Source organism: Mustela putorius, unplaced genomic scaffold, assembly GCF_011764305.1.
Source record: "Mustela putorius furo isolate JIRA1106 unplaced genomic scaffold, ASM1176430v1.1 tig00003972_pilon_pilon_pilon, whole genome shotgun sequence".
NCBI lineage: Eukaryota > Metazoa > Chordata > Mammalia > Carnivora > Mustelidae > Mustela > Mustela putorius.
The window spans coordinates 11,039,802-11,055,496 of NW_025422115.1; the positions used below are offsets into that span (position 1 = coordinate 11,039,802).

Genomic DNA, 15,695 nt, shown 5'->3' on the forward strand with positions numbered 1-15,695 from the left:
AAATAAATAAGATTTTTTTTTAAAGTTATTATGGAATATGTTGCATTAAACCTCTAGTTGTAATGGTAAGTAGATTTAAAAAAATTAAAAGAACAAGAATCATGAGTACAAATTTTTTAAAAATTATCTATGAAATATGCAGGTTTTTAAAAATTTATTTTTTTCAGTGTAAGAGTATTCATTGTTTTTGCACCACACCCAGTGCTCCATGCAATCCGTGCCCTCTATAATACCCACCACCTGGTACCCTGACCTCCCACGCCCTGCCCCTTCAAAACACTCAGATTGTTTTTCAGAATCCATAGTGTCTCATGGTTCACCTTCCCTTCCAATTTCCCCCAACTCCCTTCTCCTCTCCATCTCCCCATGTCCTCCATGCTATTTGTTATGCTCCACAAATAAGTGAAACCATATGATAATTGACTCTCTCTGCTTGACTTATTTCACTCAACATAATCTCTTCCACAAAAGTTGGGCATTCATCCTTTCTGATGGAGGCATAATACTCCATAGTGTACATGGACCACATCTTCCTTATCCATTCGTCCGTTGAAGGGCATCTTGGTTCTTTCCACAGTTCGGCTACCATGGCCATTGCTGCTATAAATATTGGGATACAGATGGCCCTTCTTTTCACATCTGTATCTTTGGGGTAAATACCCAGGAGTGCAATTGCAGGGTCATAGGGAAGCTCTATTTTTAATTTCTTGAGGAATCTCCACACTGTTCTCCAAAGTGGCTGCACCAACTTGCATTCCCACCAACAGTGGAAGAGGGTTCCCCTTTCTCCACATCCTCTCCAACACATGTTGTTATCTGTCTTGTTAATTTTGGCCATTCTAACTGGTGTAAGGTGGTATCTCATTGTGGTTTTAATTTGAATCTCCCTGATGGCTAGTGATGATGAACATTTTTTGCATGTGTCTGTTAGCCATTTGTATGTCTTCATTGGAGAAGTATCTGTTCATATCTTCCGCCCATTTTTTATATGATTTTCTGTTTTGTGTGTGTTGAGTTTGAGAAGTTCTTTATAGATCCTGGATATCAGACTTTTTTCTATACTGTCATTTGCAAATATCTTCTCCCATTCCCTGGGTTGCCTCTTTGTTTTGTTGACTGTTTTAGGGGAATACCATGAGCTTAATATATTGTTTTCCCCTGGTGTTAGGGTTTTACAGTTTTATGGGGACCCTGTTGTGTTTTGGCTTCTCTGAGTGGGGGAGTGCTGCTGCATTGTTCTCCTGTCAGTCTTGCTTGGGTTGAATTGCCCTGCAGGTTATCAAGGGGTTGGGCTCTGTGGAAACCAGTTTTTCAAGCTTTTGTTCCCTGGAGGTTTTTGTTCTTTGGTGGTTTTTGTGGATTTTTGGACGGTCAGAGCAAAGAAAGTATCTGTATGCACCCAGACCTCTGCCTCAGAGAAAAGCCTCAGACTGTTCCCCTCTGGGTGGTCCACAGCACACACACAGACTTCCTCTCTCTAAACCACTGAAAAGTGCAACCACCCATAGGCTGTGTGTACCCCAAGTCACCATCCCAGTGGTCACCTGAGGCCCCTTCTTTATTCCGCACCACCATTCCACTAAAACTGTGAGAGATATTGGTCTAGGGAGCTGTCTAAGTGGCTGCCTTTGCCGGGACTGCTGTCTGGAGTCTAGGGCCATACCAGGTGTGCTCAGACCCACTGGTCATGCAGGTCATGGAGGGCTGCCTGCTGAGGGATTCTGACCTGAGGTTACACTGGCTTCTCTCAGGCATAGGCTGGGAGCGTCTGGACCCTGTGGCTGGTTGTGGAAGTCTGCAGTCCTAGAGAACACTGGCTGGCGCCCACATCTGGTTCTCTCAGGTACGAGCGGGAGTGTGTTCAGCCTGAATTGTGGCACAAGCAGCAGAAAGCCATGGGCTCAGGGACCATGGACCGGAGGCCCCGCTTGACCCCGCTGGACTCTCCGGCCTGGGTAGTCACCAGCGGTGACTGTCCTGGGAATGTGGGCTTTGGCCTGTGCCCATGACTGCCTGATTCCACCAGTTGCCCCTTAAGATGTTTTGCTCTTTTTGAGTGCTTTTTTTTTTTATCTTTTCTTAAATTTTTTATTTTTTATAAACATATATTTTTATCCCCAGGGGTACAGGTCTGTGAATCACCAGGTTTACACACTTCACAGCACTCACCAAAGCACATACCCTCCCCAATGTCCATAATCACACCCCCTTCTCCTAACCCCCCTCCCCCAGCAACCCTCAGTTTGTTTTGTGAGATTAAGAGTCACTTATGGTTTGTCTCCCTCCCAATCCCATCTTGTTTCATTTATTCTTCTTCTACCCACTTAAGCCTCCATGTTGTATCACCACTTCCTCATATCAGGGAGATCATATGATAGTTGTCTTTCTCTGCTTGACTTATTTCGCTAAGCATGATACACTCTAGTTCCATCCATGTTGTTGCAAATGGCAAGATTTCATTTCTTTTGATGGCTGCATAGTATTCCATTGTATATATATACCACATCTTCTTGATCCATTCATCTGTTGATGGACATCTAGGTTCTTTCCATAGTTTGGCTATTGTGGACATTGCTGCTATAAACATTCGGGTGCATGTGCCCCTTTGGATCACTACATTTGTATCTTTAGGGTAAATACCCAATAGTGCAATTGCTGGGTCATAGGACAGTTCTATTTTCAACATTTTGAGGAACCTCCATGCTGTTTTCCAGAGTGGCTGCACCAGCTTGCATTCCCACCAACAGTGTAGGAGGGTTCCCCTTTCTCCGCATCCTCGCCAGCATCTGTCATTTCCTGACTTGTTGATTTTAGCCATTCTGACTGGTGTGAGGTGATATCTCATTGTGGTTTTGATTTGTATTTCCCTGATGCTGAGTGATATGGAGCACTTTTTCATGTGTCTGTTGGCCATCTGGATGTCTTCTTTGCAGAAATGTCTGTTCATGTCCTCTGCCCATTTCTTGGTTGGATTATTTGTTCTTTGGGTGTTGAGTTGGCTAAGTTCTTTATAGATTCTGGACACTAGTCCTTTATCTGATATGTCGTTTGCAAATATCTTCTACCATTCTGTCAGTTGTCTTTTGATTTTGTTAACTGTTTCCTTTGCTGTGCAAAAGCTTTTGATCTTGATGAAATCCCAGTAGTTTATTTTTTCCCTTGCTTTCCTTGCCTTTTGCGTTGTTCCTAGGAAGATGTTGCTGCGGCAGAGGTCGAAGAGGTTGCTGCCCGTGTTCTCCTCAAGGATTTTGATGGATTCCTTTCGTACATTGAGGTCCTTCATCCATTTTGAGTCTATTTTTGTGTGTGGTGTAAGGGAATGGTCCAATTTCATTTTTCTGCATGTGGCTGTCCAATTTTCCCAGCACCATTTATTGAAAAGGCTGTCTTTTTTCCATTGGACATTCTTTCCTGCTTTGTCGAAGATTAGTTGACCATAGATTTGAGGGTCTATTTCTGGGCTCTCTATTCTGTTCCATTGATCTATGTGTCTGTTTTTGTGCCAGTACCATGCTGTCTTGATGATGACAGCTTTGTAATAGAGCCTGAAGTCCGGAATTGTGATGCCACCTACGTTGGCTTTCTTTTTCAATATCCCTTTGGCTATTCGAGGTCTTTTCTGGTTCCATATAAATTTTAGCATTATTTGTTCCATTTCTTTGAAAAAGATGGATGGTACTTTGATAGGAATTGCATTAAATGTGTAGATTGCTTTAGGTAGCATAGACATTCTCACAATATTTATTCTTCCAATCCAGGAGCATGGAACATTTTTCCATTTCTTTGTGTCTTCCTCAATTTCTTTCATGAGTACTTTATAGTTTTCTGAGTATAGATTCTGTGTCTCTTTGGTTAGGTTTATTCCTAGGTATCTTATGGTTTTGGATGCAATTGTAAATGGGATTGACTCCTTAATATCTCTTTCTTCTGTCTTGCTGTTGGTGTAGAGAAATGCAACTGATTTCTGTGCATTGATTTTATATCCTGACACTTTACTGAATTCCTGTATAAGTTCTAGCAGTTTTGGAGTGCAGTCTTTTGGGTTTTCCACATATAGTATCATATCATCTGCGAAGAGTGATAATTTGACTTCTTCTTTGCCGATTTGGATGCCTTTAATTTCCTTTTGTTGTCTGATTGCTGAGGCTAGGACCTCTAGTACGATGTTGAATAGCAGTGGTGATAATGGACATCCCTGCCGTGTTCCTGACCTTAGCGGAAAAGCTTTCAGTTTTTCTCCATTGAGAATGATATTTGTGGTGGGTTTTTCATAGATGGCTTTGATGATATTGAGGTATGTGCCCTCTATCCCTACACTTTGAAGAGTTTTGATCAGGAAGGGATGTTGTACTTTGTCAAATGCTTTTTCAGCATCTATTGAGAGTATCATATGGTTCTTGTTCTTTCTTTTATTGATGTGTTGTATCACATTGACTGATTTGCGGATGTTGAACCAACCTTGCAGCCCTGGAATAAATCCCACTTGGTCGTGGTGAATAATCCTTTTAATGTACTGTTGAATTCTATTGGCTAGTATTTTGTTGAGTATTTTCGCATCTGTGTTCATCAAGGATATCGGTCTATAGCTCTCTTTTTTGGTGGGATCCTTGTCTGGTTTTGGAATCAAGGTGATGCTGGCCTCATAAAATGAGTTTGGAAGTTTTCCTTCCATTTCTATTTTTTGGAACAGTTTCAGGAGAATAGGAATTAGTTCTTCTTTAAATGTTTGGTAGAATTCCCCCGGGAAGCCGTCTGGCCCCGGGCTTTTGTTTGTTTGGAGATTTTTAATGACTGTTTCAATCTCCTTACTGGTTATGGGTCTGTTCAGGCTTTCTATTTCTTCCTGGCTCAGTTGTGGTAGTTTATATGTTTCTAGGAATGCATCCATTTCTTCCAGATTGTCAAATTTATTGCCGTAGAGTTGCTCATAGTATGTTCTTATAATAGTTTGTATTTCTTTGGTGTTAGTTGTGATCTCTCCTCTTTCATTCATGATTTTATTTATTTGGGTCTTTTCTCTTTTCTTTTTGATAAGTCGGGCCAGGGGTTTATCAATTTTATTAATTCTTTCAAAGAACCAGCTCCTAGTTTCGTTGATTTGTTCTATTGTTTTTTTGGTTTCTATTTCATTGATTTCTGCTCTGATCTTTATGATTTCTCTTCTCCTGCTGGGCTTAGGGTTTCTTTCTTGTTCTTTCTCCAGCTCCTTTAGGTGTAGGGTTAGGTTGTGTACCTGAGACCTTTCTTGTTTCTTGAGAAAGGCTTGTACCGCTATATATTTTCCTCTCAGGACTGCCTTTGTTGTGTCCCACAGATTTTGAACCGTTGTATTTTCATTATCATTTGTTTCCATGATTTTTTTTCAATTCTTCTTTAATTTCCCGGTTGACCCATTCATTCTTTAGAAGGATACTGTTTAGTCTCCATGTATTTGGGTTCTTTCCAAACTTCCTTTTGTGGTTGAGTTCTAGCTTTAGAGCATTGTGGTCTGAAAATATGCAGGGAATGATCCCAATCTTTTGATACCGGTTGAGTCCTGATTTAGGACCGAGGATGTGATCTATTCTGGAGAATGTTCCATGTGCACTAGAGAAGAATGTGTATTCTGTTGCTTTGGGATGAAAATATTCTGAATATATCTGTGATGTCCATCTGGTCCAGTGTGTCGTTTAAGGCCTTTATTTCCTTGCTGATCTTTTGCTTGGATGACCTGTCCATTTCAGTGAGGGGAGTGTTAAAGTCCCCTACTATTATTGTATTATTGTTGATGTGTTTCTTTGATTTTGTTATTAATTGGTTTATATAGTTGGCTGCTCCCACATTGGGGGCATAGATATTTAAAATTGTTAAATCTTCTTGTTGGACAGACCCTTTGAGTATGATATAGTGTCCTTCCTCATCTCTTATTATAGTCTTTGGCTTAAAATCTAATTGATCTGATATAAGGATTGCCACTCCTGCTTTCTTCTGATGTCCATTAGCATGGTAAATTCTTTTCCACCCCCTCACTTTAAATCTGGAGGTGTCTTCGGGCTTAAAATGAGTTTCTTGGAGGCAACATATAGATGGGTTTTGTTTTTTTATCCATTCTGATACCCTGTGTCTTTTGACAGGGGCATTTAGCCCATTCACATTCAGGGTAACTATTGAGAGATATGAATTTAGTGCTATTGTATTGCCTGTAAGGTGACTGTTACTGTATATGGTCTCTGTTCCTTTCTGATCTACCACTTGTAGGCTCTCTCTTTGCTTAGAGGACCCCTTTCAATATTTCCTGTAGAGCTGGTTTGGTATTTGCAAATTCTTTCAGTTGTTGTTTGTCCTGGAAGCTTTTAATCTCTCCTTCTATTTTCAATGATAGCCTAGCTGGATATAGTATTCTGGGCTGCATGTTTTTCTCATTTAGTGCTCTGAAAATATCATGCCAGCTCTTTCTGGCCTGCCAGGTCTCTGTGGATAAGTCAGCTGCCAATCTAATATTTTTACCATTGTATGTTACAGACTTCTTTTCTCGGGCTGCTTTCAGGATTTTCTCTTTGTCATTGAGACTTGTAAATTTTACTATTAGGTGACGGGGTGTGGGCCTATTCTTATTGATTTTGAGGGGCGTTCTCTGAACCTCCTGAATTTTGATGCTCGTTCCCTTTGCCATATTGGGGAAATTCTCCCCAATAATTCTCTCCAGTATACCTTCTGCTCCCCTCTCACTTTCTTCTTCTTCTGGAATCCCAATTATTCTAATGTTGTTTCGTCTTATGGTGTCACTTATCTCTCGAATTCTCCCCTCGTGGTCCAGTAGCTGTTTGTCCCTCTTTTGCTCAGCTTCTTTATTCTCTGTCATTTGGTCTTCTATATCACTAATTCTTTCTTCTGCCTCATTTATCCTAGCAGTTAGAGCCTCCATTTTTGATTGCACCTCATTAATAGCTTTTTTGATTTCACCTTGGTTAGATTTTAGTTCTTTCATTTCTCCAGAAAGGGCTTTTATATCTCTCGAGAGGGTTTCTCTAATATCTTCCATGCCTTTTTCAAGCCCGGCTAGAACCTTGAGAATTGTCATTCTGAACTCTAGATCTGACATATTACCGATGTCTGTATTGATTAAGTCCCTAGCCTTCGGTACTGCCTCTTGTTCTTTTTTTTGTGTTGAATTTTTACGTCTTGTCATTTTGTCCAGATAAGAGTAAATGAAGGGGCAAGTAAAATACTAAAAGTGTGGCAACAACCCCAGGAAAATATGCTTTAACCAAATTTAGAAGAGATCCAAAATCGTGAGTGGGGAGAAAGGGGATAAAAAGAGGTTCAAAAAGGAAGAAAGAAAAAAAAACAAAAAACAAAAATAAAAGAAAAAAAAAAGAAAAGAAAAGAAAAGAATTTTTTAAAAAAGAATACACCTAAGAAAAATGTAAAAAAGAAAAAATATATATATTAGATAAACTAGTATAAAATCGTTAAAAAAGAAAAAGGTAACAGTTAAAAAAAATTTTACCCGAAGGCGAGAAAAAAAAAATGAAAAAGAAAAAATTAAATTAACTGCAAGACTAAAAAAAATCACAGGAAAAAAGCCATGAGTTCCGTGCTTGGCTTTCTCCTCCTCTGGAATTCTGCTGCTCTCCTTGGTATTGAATCCGCACTCCTTGGTAGGTGAACTTGGTCTTGGCTGGATTTCTTGTTGATCTTCTGGGGGAGGGGCCTGTTGTAGTGATTCTCAAGTGTCTTTGCCCCAGGCGGAATTACACTGCCCTTACCTGGGGCTGGGGTGAGTAATCCACTCGGGTTTGCTTTCAGGAGCTTTTGTTCCCTGAGCGCTTTCCGTAGAGTTCCAGAGGACGGGAATACAAATGGCGGCCTCCTGGTCTCCGGCCCGGAGGAGCCGAGAGCCCAGGGCCGCACTCCTCAGTGCGCGCTCAGAGAACCGCGCCCAGTTACTCCCGTCTGCCTGACCTCCAGCCGCGCTACGAGCTCACCGAGCCTGCGACCGGTTCAAGGTAACACGGAGCTGTGAGCTTACTGTCGGCTCTGTCTCTGTAGCCGGCTTTCCCGTTCCAATACCCGCAAGCTCTGCGACACTCAGACACCCCCGATCCTTCTGTGACCCTGCGGGACCTGAGGCCACGCTGACCCCGCGTGGGCTTCGCCCTGGTTTAGCCTCTGGAGCGATGTCCCTCGGCGGAACAGACTTTTAAAAGTCCTGATTTTGTGCACGGTTGCTCCGCCGCTTGCCGGGAGCCGGCCCCTCCCCCCGGGGTCTATCTTCCCGTCGCTTTGGATTCACTTCTCCGCCGGTCCTACCTTTCAGAAAGTGGTTGTTTTTCTGTTTCCAGAATTGCTGTTATTCTTCTCTTCGATCTGCCGATGGATTTTCAGGTGTTTGCAATCTTTAGATAAGCTATCTAGCTGATCTCCGGCTAGCTGAAGCAGTCTCAGCCTGCTACTTCTCCGCCATCTTGACTCCTCCCCCCTCTTTTTGAGTGCTTTTAACCAGACTCCAAGTTAATGATGGTCCCCAATCACAGGGCACTTTTTTTAAAAAAAAAAGATTTTATTTATTTATCAGGGGGGTGGGAGAGAAAGAGCACAGGCAGACAGAATGGCAGGCAGAGGCAGAGGGAGAAGCAGACTCCCTGCTGAGCAAGGAGCCAGATGTGGGACTCGATCCCAGAACGCTGGGATCATGACCTGAGCCGAAGGCAGCTGCTTAACCAACTGAGCCACCCAGGCGTCCCACAGGGCACTTTTTTATTGGGTATTTCTTTCCAATGGGTCACTTCTGGTGGCTTGCTCCCCTTCTGATTATCCTCCCACATCAGTCCAAGCATTTCCACTGTGGTTTACCTCTCCATTGATGTCTTCTGTCCCCAAAGAGATCCAGAAGTGTATAATCTTATATCTCAGGCTGATTTTGTGGGTGTTCAGAGTGTTCTGGTAGACATTCAGCTCACTTTAGGGGACCAGTTGAAACAAGATCTCCTAATTCTCCACCATCTTGCCCATTACCCAAGATTTATAGTTTTAAATGACTATGAGAAAAGAGTAAATATATCAAATAAATAATCTAAACTCCTATCTTAAGATACAAGAAAAAGACTCAACTAGAAAATCAAGTATGTAGAAGTAAATAAATATTTGAACAAAGTCAATGAAATACAAATAAAACCTCCAAAAAACTGTAAAGAAAACCCATGAGACCAAAAGTTACATTTCTTCAAAGGTTAATGAAACTCTAAAATCTAAAAAGACTTTAATTAGACTGAACAAGAAACCAAAAAAGTTAGGAATGAAAGAGGGACATTGCTAATGACCTCTAGATTCCATCAGAAATATTATTTACCTCTCTATCTCCCCATGTCCTCCATGTTATTGAAGAGAGTTGGGGGAAATTGGAAGGGGAGGTGAACCATGAGAGACTATGGATTCTGAAAAACAATCTGAGGGTTTTGAAGGGGCGGGGGCTGGGAGGTCGGGGTACCAGGTGGTGGGTATTATAGAGGGCACGGATTGCATGGAGCACTGGGTGTGGTGCAAAAATGATAAATACTGTTATGCTAAAAATAAAAAATAAATTAAAAAAAGAAATATTATTTACCTTGTGTTTTCTTGAGGGGAGATGGATATGGAGGAATCCAAGGTATAGTTTCACTTAAGACTCAACAATGTGCCACTGATTAGATTCCAATCAATATCAGTGCTTATCTCTGTGAAACTTCCAGAAGGTCCCTTGACACTATCGTATAACCCATTCATATTTATCTATGTTTCTAGCCAATGTCTGTTTTAATTAGTCAATAACTTAATCAATTTTAGGAGACCTTTCATAATCTCAACTTTAGATGCATACATTAATGATATTGTGAGTCCTCCATATTTTCCATTCCTATGGATTCTAGGATTTGGGGCATTTTTGTGTTTAGACCAAAGCATAAAAGCATAGTTCTTTTCAGGCAAGAAGATGACATTGGACAAAGTAAGGTATGTGATTGAGAGAACATCCCTGAGCCCTCAATAGTGTGTCCTGTTGGGTACAAGCATTAGAAAAGAATAAAAAACTACTGTAAACACATTTCATGACAAGCTGGAAGACTGTATGCACTCCCAACCTGTTTAGTTATTTTCCTCAATTTACTGTACACCTTGGCTCTCAAAAGAGTTGATGTCATATTTCTGAGGTGAAAATTAGTTCTTGGGAGCAAAAGAAATCTTAAATATTAAGTGTATCATGGCCCTCCAGACAGCCACCATACATAAGTGATATAAAACGTATCTATGGTATTAAAGTTTAAGGTTAAGAAAACTAGGGGGAGATGTCTAAAAAAGATATCCATGAAGGTGATAATAATTTTTTTAAATGTTGATAAACACTATCATACAAGTCTAAAGAAAATCTATTTCTGCCATCTAACTGTAAGAATCAGATGTGATGGAAGCTAGAGCAGTTGCTACAGTTGGTCAAGATTTCCTCAGTAGTAGCAGTTTTTTCAGTGACAGTGGTTCTTTTCCCATTTAGATTCATTTAATATCTTTTTCTTCCAGGATATATTATTCTAATTTAGATCTTAAATATTTTCTGAAGAACTTTATCTGTGTGGTTCCTTTGAAAGGAAAGGCTTTTGTCTTTCATTGGGACTTTGAGAAAACCCCAAGGTCCACATCTATTTATTTGCTAATAGCAATTTTCAGAATCAAATTTACTCTGAGACCAGAGAATTATATATGCACAATGTTATCCCATTATTTTGGCCCCTGAGATTTATAAACTTTTGTTCAGCAGGAGCCAAACTTCTGTTGGAAATAAATTATCTGGAACTACTCTCATATATGCCAATACATTATTAAATATATGGATCTTATAAAAATAACTCTTTAAAATATCTGTTGTTAAAATCTTTACTAAGATAATTTTGGTGAAAATATATTTGAAAATAGAATTATAAGATACCACATAATGATAAATATCTCTAAATTTGTCAGTAGACAGGAACTGAAATAAAGAAGACAGTGGTATTGTATCAATATGTTTATATTCAGAAGACAAATATACTTTGTAACAATTATGGGTTTTTTGCTTAGTTTTTCTTTATATAAAGGTTAACATTTTACACCTCTACATAAATTTAGTACTTAAGATATTTTAATGGTTTACATGTTAAAAGAAGAAAATCTAAATATATTTGATTTTTTTAAAAATATATTTGATTAACTTTGTGATATGATGTTCTACAGATGACTTCAGAAAGACATTTTAGGACATTGCTTTAAGATAGACATAGTTCTAGTTCACTGAGTAATCAGTAAATTTGAGATTTAAGAAAATAACTTTGTTTTGTGGCAAATATTTGACTGTTGTTATAAAAGAGTAATTTAGTTTAGTCTAATTTTTCCAAATATTTGTATGTTATTGATGTGTGTATTTTCTTCTGAAGATGGTCTTGAAAACATTGATAAATAACAATTTTCTTTTGTAATTGGAATTGTTGGGAAAGTCCCTTGGACTTCACCAGATAGTAATAGAGAAACCATATTTTTAATGATCTATGTATAATAGTAAAAATGTTTTGTAACATGCAGTCTTAATAGGATAAGAATATTTTACTTTGCTAAAATAATTATTAGCCAGCCAATTTTGGGGTCTATTGGATCTCAGGGGAAGGGAGAGCAGTACAAATTTGAAGGTTGTGCCCATGACACATAAAGACTTAGTAATATCCACCCTTCAAAATCTGTAAAACATGATACCCACAATTTGTGAATATTTTATTGCAAAATGTGATTACATACACAGCTCTTTGTGTATATAGATAAATTTATATTTATATCTGCATATTTTTTCTTAATTCGTTATTTTTCCTCTTTTTTTTTCCTGCCAGATAATGATGGATGCATATGCCATTTCCAGAGAGTGAGATGACAAATTATTTTTAAGTCAGTGCTACCTGTGGCCTTTTGGACGCCCTTGCAGGTATGACTACATTATCAGGAACTGCATAATTACTGGGAAAAAAAAATCCCAAGAGGGACAGCAGTTGATAGATCTTACTCTTCTTAAGCTTGATGACATTTGGTTGTAATGAAATATCATTAAAAACCCATCCAATATCCAGGTAATAGTGGGCACAAAAACTGGGAGTTGTATCTGTGGGTCCTGACAGGTCTTACCAAATAGGGGACTTCCTCAACAATCACTCCTAAAACAGAATCAACTTCTATAAGACCATTTACTAAGTTGCTTCTCAGGTCTTTATTTCTATGTTTGACTAATCAAATAGGCTTTTAATTTCTTATGACCTGATTTTTTTTTCAGTGTAACAGTATTCATTATTTTTTCACCACACCTAGTGCTCCATGCAATCCGTGCCCTCTATAATACCCACCGCCTGGTACCCCAACCTCCCAACCCGCCACTTCAAACCCCTCAGATTTTTTTCAGAGTCCATAGTCTCTCATGGTTCACCTCCCCTTCCAATTTCCCCCAACTCCCTTTCAATGACCTGATATTTTTAGTTTACTTTTGTGATACAAGTACCTATGGATTGCCAGGCATAGAATAGGTTCTCAATGAACTTTTATTGAATATAGATATATAAGTAGATTATTTAAGTGATTTTGTAAATAACCTGGCCAACTAAGCAGAAAGTGATAAATTATGGGGGGAAAAGAGGCATGATTTTCAGTGGGATTCAAGAAATTCAGGCTGTCTTGGAAATGCACAGGAGAGAAAGGTTCTGATAAAATATGTTGATATTGAAATGTATAGAGTTATAGTGCAAATAGCTGTAGTTTCAGAGCTGTATGAGAGTAAGAAACAGCTCCCAAATGAAATTAATATGAAAGAGTACCAAAGAATAACTTCCCAGTATCCAGCTGATTAACCTTTTTCACTAGAAGTGGTATTTCTCATTTTTCTCCCTCAGATTACTTCTTGGGAACTCTTGGGTATGAATGATACCAGTAAATCTCTGAAACAAGACTCTTCAGACAAGGAGACTGTGGTCTGAGGACCACACTTTGAAGGTAATGTTTTTTCAGAATAGTTCTTGATTTCTAGGAGCAATCATATTTAAGTAGGAAAATATATGTTAGTTTTCTGAAGATTGATGATTTGGCTATATTCTAATTGAAGATTGATGATTTTGGCTATATTCTAATTGACTCAAGGGCCACAGTGCATCGGAGTTAAGAGATACAGCTTCTCAGGTGGTGCAGTCTGTTAAGTATCCAACTCTTGGTTTCCACTCAGATTGTTATCTCAGGGCCCTGTGTCGGGATCCACACTCAGTGCCGAGTTTGCTTAAAACTCTCTCTTCCTCTCCCTCTTCCTTTCCTCTCTTCTCTCTCTCTCTCTCTTTCTCAAATAAATAAATAAATATATTTTTAAAAAGAGATACAGATTTTTTTATATACCTTCATAGATATTCTATATTTCTGTTAGTGTGTTTATGGTGAATATGAAAGATTTCCTTAGCTTTTCTTATCCAATGATCTAAGCTCCTACTTGGCTGAATTCATTCTGTTAACAGAAAGTGGTTGTGTGCATGAGATTTAGTGGTTTTCAGTATCTATTAGACTGGAAGGAAGGATAATAGTTTTGTCTGAAATAATTGATCAAATGAATGAGTGACCTAGAATTTTAAGGTCCAATACAGAGAGAAAGAGATAAAATTCTTAGTTAATTGAAGATATCTATTAGTTTTTAGCTTGGTGAAGAAGAAAAAGTAGCACTGATGTTGATTTAGGAAGGTTTAAAGTAATTTTTCTGGCCACATGGTGAATGCAGCATCTGAAAATGTGGCTTTCTTTTTGTCCTCTGAGTAGATTCTACATAGCACATGTAGACGTAGAGTATATAAGGATTTCATAGTCCTCAGTGTGCTCCTTAGAAAATGTCTCTCACCTTTGCCATTTTTTCCTCTGTATCCTTGCAGGTGGTGACCACCAATATGAGGTCGATTTGTTATTGAGGGTGCCATTACTTCTACCACCAACTGCACCAAAACAATGATACACTCTTCTTTATTCTTGGCGATTCCTCTCTTTCCTGTGTTGCAGTGGACACCTCCTGCAGATAAGAAATGCTTAACTGAGAAATGCTCATGTTGGGATATCATCGATGAGACTTTAATTTGGGCATGGTGACTGTTTCCCTTGCTGCCACTTGACTCAATCCCAGGAGCCTCAGTAGAGGAAATATTATTATACAAGAAACTCAAAATGGTGGAATTTCTCAGTGCTCCCATAAATATAAATTTATAATTTCCATTTACCATATGGTAAAAATTTTAAATAGGATATATTAAAATAAACTGCACAATTTTTTTTCAAAAATTCAAAGCATATTTAAATATCTAATATATAAATTATGTGCCCTCCTCTCTGCCAGTTCTCTCCCCCAGAGTTTTCTTCTCTTAAGAGTTGTGTGCATTCTTTAATTGGATAGATGCACACACACAGACACACATATACACAAACTATTTAGAGGGGTTCTGGAAGTGGGGCCATACTGTACACATTCTTGTGCAAATTGCCTTTCATTTTACAGTTTTAATACCCTTTTCTATTTCAATAATATACATCTGTGTCATTTGTTGAATGACTGCATGACTGTTTTGTAGATGAAATATAATTAAATGTTATAAGACTTTCTCATCCATAGATATTTGTTAGCACAAAATTTTTGTGCAGTGAACCTCCCTATCAATAATTTTGCATTTGTCTCTTATATAATAATAAATTACTTAGCAGTTGAAATACTGGGATTATGCACATTTAAAATTATTACAAGATTTCCTTAAAATGTGTTAACAACTTTATCTTCAAATGGCAATGAATGAGATTGCCAGCTTTCCCACAACTACACAGATAATGGATTTTATAAATATTTAAACTTTTTGCAAATGTGATAGCCCAAACTATTGTCTTAAATTGTATTTCTTTTGTTTTTGAGTTTGATCATTTTTCATATGTTTATTAGCCATTTGTATTCTTTAATTTCCTCTTTATGTCCAATTTTGGGGGTGGAGGTTTAATCTTCTAATTTTGAAGAGCTAATTTATTATTGAGGAAAAAAGGTTTGGATTGTTAAGCTTTACAGATATTTTTTATGCACTTTTAAACTTTATTTTTGTTATAAGAATGTGTATGATTGTTATATGTCCAAGTATAACCATGTTTGCTTTAATGGCTTATGAGTTTCATGACATTTTGGAAAAAGATTTATACTGATTTCATAAAACCGTTCACCTATGTTAACTTTTATTCTTTTGTCTTTCTTTTATTCAAATTCTTAAATCATGAGAAATTTTTTTGATTTGAAATCTTAAAGTTGCCAAGTTATTTGCCATTACTTGCGATTATTTGCCAATAATTGCCCATTTATCTGTAATGCCATCTTGCACACGTGCTGTATTCTCATCTGTGACTGGCACCATTTTTGTTCTGTGGATCTGTGTGTCTCTTCTTCTGCCTCCTGTTTCATGTGTCTTCTCGTTGAAAGAAATTACAGTTTAGACTGCAATTTCATCAACTTTAATAAATTAATTTAGGGGAGAATTTGGTTTTTAATAATATAAGTCTTCCTACCCAAGAATAAGGTATGTCTTTCACTTTATTAAACAATTTTAATTACTGTTAATATTTTCACTTTGTGATGGGGGGTTTATTTTCTCCCTTGATATTTTTTCTACATCTGAAAGTTTTGCTTT

General features: G+C 38.1%; 1 long non-coding RNA gene across 1 annotated transcript in view; it reads left to right on the top strand.

The window, feature by feature from the left end:
• LOC123389285 overlaps positions 1–15,249 on the top strand; it is an 80,084-nt gene extending 64,835 nt beyond the window's left edge. The window contains exons 16-18 of the long non-coding RNA XR_006603857.1: positions 11,865–11,956; positions 12,909–13,008; positions 13,920–15,249. This is a non-coding gene — a long non-coding RNA (uncharacterized LOC123389285). The remainder of the gene's footprint in view (positions 1–11,864; positions 11,957–12,908; positions 13,009–13,919) is intronic.
• The last annotated feature ends 446 nt before the right edge of the window (positions 15,250–15,695 follow it).